Genomic DNA, 9,322 nt, shown 5'->3' with positions numbered 1-9,322 from the left:
ACCAGGCTGGAGTGCAGTGGCTATTCACAGGCATGTACTACAGTCTTAAACTCCTGGCCACAAGCCTTAGCCTCCTCTGTAGCTGGAACTACAGGTGTGTGCAACCACGCCTGGCTCTCCCACTTTTTTTAAATTTTATTTTTTAGTTTTATATTTTTTATAAACTATAGACATTTAAAGAAGAAAAAGTCTGGGTGCAGTGGCTCATGCCTGTAATCCTAACACTTTGGGATGCAGAGGCAGGTGAATCACTTGAGCTCAGAAGTGTGAGAACAGACTGGGCAACATGGTGAAACCCCCGCTCTAAAAAAAAATACAAAATATTAGCCAGGCATGGTGGTATGCACCTGTAGTTCTCAGCTGGAGGTTGAGGTGGGAGGATCCCTTGAGCCTGGGAAGTTGAGGCTGCAGTGAGCCATGATCTTGCCACTGCACTCCAGCCTGGGTGACAGTGAGACCCTGTCTCAAAATAAATTAATTAAATAAAAATAAAAAATAATGGCCGGGTGTGGTGGCTCACGCCTGTACTCCCAACACTTTGGGAGGCCAAGGCGGGTGGATCACTTGAGGTCAGGAGTTTGAGACCAGCCTGGCCAACGTGGTGAAACCCCCATCTCTTCTAAAAATATAAAAATCAGCTGGGTGTGGTGGCACACGCCTGTAATCCCAGCTACTCGGGAGGCTGAGGCAAGATAAACTCTTGAACCCAGGAGGTGGAGGTTGCAGTGGGCTGAGATCGTGCCACTGCACTCCAGTGGGACCCTGTCTCAAAATAATAATAATAATAATATTAATAATAAGAAGAAAAAAATTTCATCATCTCACTACTCAGGTAATCCATGTCCGTATTTTAACGAATGAAAGTGATTCACCTTTGTATTTTTAAAACTTCCAATAGTAGAGCAAAGTATGAAATGAAACATAAAAGTCTTCATGCGTCAGCTCTTTGTCTCTGCCCTAAAGTAGCCACTTGTAAAATATTTTTTATTGCTTTTAGAAAATGTGTTTATTTCTAGACCAGTGTGCATGTCTGTCTGTCCATCTATTCCTATAAAATTGACATAAAAGGAATGATTCAGTATACACAATCCTCTACCTCTTTTTTCCCCGTCTCTGATATACACAAAGCTACTTCATTCTTTTTCACAGCTGATAACAATCTATCAGATAGGAGGAGCCCCATAGGCTATGTAACTATCCCTTACTGATGGGTTACTTTTCCTTGTTGCTGTTACAAACAATGCCACAGGGAACACACCTGTACCTATCTCTTGACCAACATGTGCAGGGATAATTATATAGGTAAATTCTTAGCAAGCAAATATTACTGAGTAAAATAACATGCACCTTTAAAAGTAGATGGACTTTGTCAAGCTTCCTTCCAGAAATGAACCAGTCCACCACCCCTGCCCCACATCAGTGTCTGACAGTGCTTGCCTGTCAATAGCCTTCTCAGAACAGGCCTCATCACTGTAGGTTCTCATAACATGAGTTAAGAAACAATCTGTTGCTGCTGTTTAATTTTCATTATTTTACTTACAAATAATATTGAGCATATTTTCATACTTACTATGTTTTATTTTCACTTTTTGGTAATTAACTACTGATAAGCTTTGTCAATTTTTTTTTTCCTATTGGATTGTTCGTTTTCTATTTTATTTACAAAAGCTTTTTGAAAATGAAAGCAATTAGCTCTTTTCCTGTCACATCCATTATAAATATTTTCCCAACTTGTCACTCGTTTCTTCTCTTAGTTGAGGGTATATTTTTACCCACCCACCCCCCAAAAAATCACAATTTTTATATAGTCAAATATAATTTTATGGTCTCTGGGTTTTGAATCCTTCCTAGAAAGGCCTTTCCTATTCCAGGAGCTTAAACACAGCCATTTATTTTCCTAGAACCATTATAGCTCATTTTCTACATTTAATTTTTTTTTTTTTTTTTGAGATGGCGTCTCACTCTGTCACCCAGGCTGGAGTGCAGTGGTGCAATATCGGCTCACTGCAACCTCTGCCTCCCGAGTTCAAGCAATTCTCCTGCCTCAGCCTCCTGAGTAGCTGGGACTACAGGCACCTGCCACCATGCCCGGATAATTTTTTTTGTATTTTTGGTAGAGACGGGGTTTCACCATGTTAGCCAGGATAATCTCGATCTCCTGACCTTGTGATCCACCCGCCCTGGCCTCCCAAACTGTTGGGATTACAGGCATGAGCCACTGTTCCCAGCCCTACATTTAAATTTTTGATCCATCTGGAATTGATGTTACTATAATAACTGAAGTAAGGATCCAGCTTCATTTTTTTTCTCGAGTCAATTGATCTAGCACTATTTACTGATTAATTGCCTTTCCTCACTGTTTTGAAGTGTTACCATTTCATATCTTAGTTCTCATATGATTTTGGTTTCATTTATGAACTCTTCATTCTTATTCATTGATCTGTTTTTCCCTAATGCCAAACCATTTTAATTATTATAGCTTTAAAATAGTTTTAGTATCAGTCAGCTAGTTCTTATTGTTTTTCATTTTCAACACTTTTTCTGACTCATCTTCATAATTAGTTTTACAAACAAACATTAATATTATTTTGTTAAGTTAAAAATTGCTATTTCAGTTGGGATTTCATTAAATGTATAAATTAACTTAGGAGGAAATGATATTTTTCTATCAAAGACCATAGTGTGTCTTTCCATTTGTTAAGTCGTTTTTAGTTCTGTCAATAGGTTATTAAAGAGTTTTTCATAAAAGTCCTGCAAATTACTTGTTATATTGATCTTTAGGATTCTTTTCAGTTGCTGTATTTTAAATGAGATCTTTTCTTTTACCACAATTTCTAACAAGTTATGGTTTAGGAAAGGCTACTGGTTTTAAATAGTTACTTAGCAACTCATGTCTTCTCTGAATTCTCTTCTTGTTTTTTACTGTTTTCCAACTGGTTCTCCCAGGTTTTCTGGGCCTGGTATCCTCTTTCAGAATGTAAATTATCCCATAAGGTGTAATATTTGTCAGATCATTTATTGATTAATATTTGACTAGGCCTGTGTTATGCGAGGTTGTGCTCCAGTTGTAAATGAGCCCGTACTTTCCTTCCTGGGTACTTCCCCTGGAAGTCCTGCTTCCCCACCTGAACCACTGCCTTTCCTCTCTCTCAGTTCCTACAACACCTGGTGCTCCCTCTTGTTTGTGAGATTTCATGTATCTTATTTCTTTATTCATCACTTCTCAGATCTTCACTTAAAAGTTATTTCCTTTGGCCAGGCACGGGGGCTCACGCCTGCAATCCCAGCACTTTGGGAGGCCTAGGCAGGCCACTCATGAGGTTAGGAGTTCAAGACCAGCCTGGCCAAGATGGTGAAACCCTGTCTCTACTAAAAATACAAAAATTAGCTTGGCGTGGTGGTGGGTGCCTGTAATCCCAGCTACTCAGGAGGCTGAGGCAGGGAATTGCTTGAACCTGGGAGGCGGAGGTTACAATGAGGCGAGGTCGTGCCGCTGCACTCCAGCCCGGGTGACAGAGCGAGACTCTGTCTCAAAAAAAAAGTCACTTCCTTCAAGAGACCTTCCCTGAGCCCTGGTTGATGGTACCATTTCCTTTGCTCTCCTCCCTAAAGGTCTTTGACTGTTGTCTTTTATAACACCCAGCATACTTAGAAGTGCTGCTGTCATACCTGTCTTCCTTGCTAGACTTCCAGTTCCAGGAAAAAGAGAGGCATGGCCTTCCTTGGTGCTGTAACTGGAGCTCCCAGACTGCTGGCACATATAGATGACCAAGGGGTATTTGTTGGATTGTAGCCTAAAACAGCCTGCTGCAAATCTGACATTTTTCGATGTCTTTGGTTTTACCTTAAAACTCAGAAGAGAGGCCGGGCGCGGTGGCTCACGCTTGTAATCCCAGCACTTTGGGAGGCCGAGGCGGGCGGATCACGAGGTCAGGAGACCGAGACCACGGTGAAACCCCGTCTCTACTAAAAATACAAAAAATTAGCCGGGCGTCGCGGCGGGCGCCTGTAGTCCCAGCTACTCGGAGAGGCTGGGGGAGGAGAATGGCGTGAACCCGGGAGGCGGAGCTTGCGGTGAGCCGAGATTGCGCCACTGCACTCCAGCCTGGGTGACAGAGCGAGACTCCGTCTCAAAAACAAACAAACAAACAAAAACTCAGAAGAATTTTGCCTTCTATTACATACCATGTATTATTTTAAATCTAAAACGAATGTTTTTTTTTTTTAATGGTGGAGTAGATTAACAAACACAGCAGGGTTTCCATGGCTTTGTGAACAGCTAGAGATTTAAACTCTCCATCTTTAACTTAAAAGATGAATTAGCTTCTTAATGACCTTATATTATTATTATGGGCTGAATGTCTGTGTTCCCCCAAAATTCCTATGTTGAAATCTAATTCCCAATATAATGGTGTTTGGAAGAGGGGCCTTTGGGAGGTGATGGGGTCAGGGATAGAGCCCTCGTGAGTGCGACGAGTGCCTTACAAGGAGAGACTAAAGAGATGAGCTGTCTTATTTGTCATGTGAGGATACAAGGAAAAGATGGCCATCTGCAAACCAGTAAGCAGACACTCACCAAACACTGAATCTGTCGGCACCTGCATCTTGAGCTTTCCAACAAACTGACAAAGGCAATTAAGAACGAGGTTTTACTTTCCCCCCAAATATTTGTTGTGGGAATTAGCAGACCCCAGTTTGCGATGGGTGAAAGAATCTCGTCATTCACAATTTTCTGTGGGCTCCTCCATGCCACCTGCGTGAGCCAAGGTCCTGATGAACAGTTAGGAATAGCTGGGAAGGGTACAGGCCGGCAGAAGGTACAGCCCAGCACAAACACGCCGCAGACTCTGTGTGGCAACATGACAAAAACGTTTGATGAATAAAAAATGCACTTCACAAAGATGAACTTCCCAAGCTTGGATGATAGACCCAGAGATGCTGAAAAAGAGCAGTCACCAAGAGGGATGGAGAGAGCCCAAGGGGACTGTGTGCAGACCTCCCCCAACTCACACCAGGAGCCCGGTGGGCAAGGTGCAATTCCAAGGAGGGAATTCTGTCTGCTTCAGTTCAGGGTAGAGGCTGGGCACCTGGACGCCGAAGCCAGATGCCCCGTGTTCGTAATCACAGCACAGACACTTGCTAATGGAGTAATTATAGGCAAGTTAATTACTTTGCCTAAGCCCCAATTTCCTCATCTATGAAGGGTTTCAATAGAAACATGAAATAATGTGTATGAAGAACTCAGTGCCTTGCTTGTATTGCAATAAAAAATGAACAGATATTACTATTACAGATCACTAAACCAGAGCATTCAAAAAAGCTCAGTTTTCAATCCCAGATATTGATTTCCAGATCTGAGCTGGTTACTGATTTAAGAAGATGCCCAATCTAGTGAAGAGGATTGCCCACAAACATAATTTGCCCTTTGGTTTCCTTGCAGAATTTTCCAAATTACAGCGAGCTTGACTTCATGAATATGACTTAGTTTACACACATGGGTAGAGCACTTTCCAGGAATTTGACATTATGTTAAAGTGGGAGAGCAGCAGAAGGATCCCAGTGCTCAAGGATCAAGGAGACAACAGGACATTTTTCTTCTACACAGCAAATCATCCTCCCTATTTGGGGCCTCTATGAAATAGAAGAGATGATGTATTAAAACCTGTTCTTAGAGTCTAGGCTTGAATTCTGGCTTTGCCATAAATGTTCTAGGTGATGTTTGGTGGGTTATCTAACCTCTCTAAGCTTCAGTTTCTACATTTGTAAGGAAGGTATAATAACATAACCCCAGAGAGTTGTTATAAAGAGAAACACTTAGCACAGAACCTGTGTGTGTGTGTGCGTGTGTGTGTGTGTGTGTGTATGCCGCACCTATATACAATGCAACAGGGAATATACCTGTACATATATATGTGTACACACACATACACACACATAAACACACATGCATGCACAAATATTTGGGAAAGGAATTGAAAGTAAATATTTCGGGCCTAAGCAAACCAGTTCTATTACTATGCAGCCTCAGTTTCTCAGGAGAAATGTTGCAGACTCCCACCTCCCCTGTCCTGAGCCTCCACTCTGGGCAGGCCTATTTGCTCCTCCAAGCACAGCAGCATCCCGCCCACACATGGATTAGAAGCCCTGCTTGGAAATCATTCCCATGATGTTCTTGAAATCTGCACAATTTTGCCATAAAAAATGCAGAAAGGTACTCACCTTCAATCCATGAGCACAGCTGTAAGAACTACTTCTGGCCTCATGTCCTTTGAGGCAAGGGGCCTTATATTTTTCGTTTATTTACATATCTATTCTTCAGTGGCCAACTTTTATGTTGCTTTTGGTCTGTGTATTTCCCTGGGTATGATGAGAATCAACGCTGCAATGAATATCCCCATACTTTGGCCTTCTAACGCAAGTGTGAGGGTTCTCAGGAAATATCTAAAAGTGTTCTTGCTAAGTTTATAGTACACAGTAAGTGCATTTGCCACTACACTGGATTTTGCCAAGTTGCTTTCCAAATGTTTTGCTAGATTTCTTCCTGGGTACCTTTTCATTGGTATGGAAATTTTAAAAATTGTCATTTCAATTGTCACTGGTAGATAAAAATGTTATGGACTTTGATTTTTTAGAACTCTTATATATAACAAGTTTGCTGAGCTCTCACTCATTGTAATAATTTACCTGTAAATTCTGAGATTTTCCAGATGAACAGTCTTATTGTTTATGAAAAATATCAATTGAGTTTCTTCCATTCCAAATCTTATGCATTTCATTTCCTATTATGGTCATATAATATGGCAAAAAATCTACAGCACTATGTTAAATAAAAGCAAAACTGTGATAATAAATATCTTTGTGTTTTAAAAGCATGCTAAATGCTTTTAAATGTTTTGAATGTTTTAAAAGCATGCTAAAAAAAAAGCCAAACAAATCTTTGCTGATAAAAATCAGAATAGTGATTGCCTTCTGGGTCAGAGTGGGCCAGCTGACCAGAGTGTCATGAGAAAATGTTCTCCCAAAATGGAATTGTACGATAGTTTCTTCTTGGTCATGGTTACATTTGTCAAAATTCACTGAACTGCACGCTTAAGGGCTGTACATTTTACTGCCCATTTTCTTTTTGATTTCTAAGGACTATTTATATATTAGAGATATGAGCCTTTTGGGATATAAGTTGCAGAAGTTTATTCCCAAAGTAAAATTTGTATTTTAAATTTGCTTATTTTTTGCATATAGAAATTTTATGTTTATGCAGATAAATTTTCAATCTTTTACAGTTATAGCTCAATCTTTTATTGTTTTATAGTTTCTGAATTTTGAATCATAGGATGGCTTTTCCCATGCCAAGGTTATAAAACAATTATCCTGTGTTCTCCTCAAGTCTTTCATTATAATTTTATTTTGTACATTTAAATCTTTAATTCATTCGTAATTCATCTGTGTATTGTTTGAGGTTTGGATCCAACTTTTTTTCCTACATGACTTCACATATTATTTCACGAATGAAATTTCTAATATTTCACCATCTTTATATTTTCAGAATAAACTTCTTTGTTATAATGTAATGTTTCAATAACTTTCAAATTTTATTTTTATATTTTTGTATTTGTATGTGCACACACACACATACACATGCACTGTATGTGTGCAAATAGATGTAAATACGTATAAGCATAAACTTTTATGACTTACTGAAATTTTTCTTAAGATTTCTGCATCTGGTTTGTAAGTGCAGTGGGTCTGTATTTTCTCTTTCTTTCACTATCCTTTTTGAATTTTGGTAGTAAGGTCAAAACAAACTCATAAAAAGAATTGTGTAGATTTTCCTCTTCTTCAATTCTCTGAAACAGTTCTTAAAGCCATCTGGGCCTGGTGTTTTTTGTGGGGAAATATTTGACTACTGAACAAGTTCTTAGTTATGACTTTTATGTTCCTTCTTGAGAAAATTTTAACTTCTATTTTTCTATGAAACAGTTTTTCGTTTAACTTTTCCAATTTTTAAACTTAACACCATCCTCTAATAATTTTAAAAGTCTCTATTATATTCGTTTTACTTTCCTAGTACTGTTTATTGACGTCTTCTCTTTTTTTGCCCTCATTAATTTATTTTAAAACCTTAGGGTGCTCTGACTCAGCGTTTGTGCTGATTTCTTGAATTTCAGGGTTGGAGTGGGGTATAAAGAGAGAAATTGCACAGTAAGAACAAACTTCAGGAAAGAGTTTTCTAATGCCATGGGCAGGCACTGCCTATTTTGATTGGTCATCAAAAGCTCAGTTATTCCTTATTTTCCTCAACTGTAAGGCAGGAATATATTATAGTAGCTGCATGATGGAATGCTATGAGGATCAAATAAATTAATACCAAACATTTAAAATATTGTTTGTCACAAATAGAGCTGTCATTGATATCATTAGTTGTTGTTATCATTATGTGTAAAGGAGAAATAAAGTAACAAACCCAGGTTTGAAGAACTAGGACCAAGACACTAAAAATATGTTGGTTGCGTGTTCTTCCACACTTGGTCCCTAGGTCCCCCTCAACCTACCTGGCCATCATTTTCCTCACACTGAATGCCCTCCCAGTCTCCATGGATAAATGCTGAATTACCATGGAGTGAAGAAGGAGGGCTTGAACATGGCCACATCTACTATTTCACAGGCTTTCTGGAAGTTGCATTCAAGCCTCACACAATCAGATTTAACATAAATGGCAGGGCTAGGTTAAAAGATACCGTTAAGTGTAGCCTTATCTTAATGCTTTCTAAATGATTAGTTTATTGAGCATTTAACTGGCTAAATATTTTCATAAGATGTATAAATTTATATGATGTATAAATCTTGAATGAAAAATATTAAAGCCATTGTCACCCCAATAGATAAAGTTTTGCTAAAAAGAAGAACAATGTCGTTTACTTGTGTTTAGGTTAAAGTTTATGTGCAGATATTGGCTTATCTGTCATTGGGTCTATCCATATATGCATATTGACCAACTGGCCTTTCTAGAGCTGTGCTGTCCAATAGAGTAACCAGTAGCCACATGTGGTTATTGAAATTTAAATGAATAAAAATTAAGTAGAATTAAAGAGTCAGTTTTTTCATCACACTGGACACATTGCAAGGGTTCAGTCGCCACATTGGCTATTAGCTACAATATTGGACAACTCTAAATAATAGAACAGTTCCACCACCCCAGGAAATTCTAATGAACACCTCTGTTCTAGAGGGAGTTTCACTGATAATTAAAGTAGTAGTAGTTCCACCACAAAAGTACTAGTAGTTCTTGTACAGGTGCCTCAGGGAACAGAACACCTAGTTCTTA

This window comes from Hylobates moloch, unplaced genomic scaffold (assembly GCF_009828535.3).
Source record: "Hylobates moloch isolate HMO894 unplaced genomic scaffold, HMol_V3 SCAFFOLD_3, whole genome shotgun sequence".
Lineage (NCBI taxonomy): Eukaryota > Metazoa > Chordata > Mammalia > Primates > Hylobatidae > Hylobates > Hylobates moloch.
Note: the sequence above shows the minus strand (reverse complement) of the source record.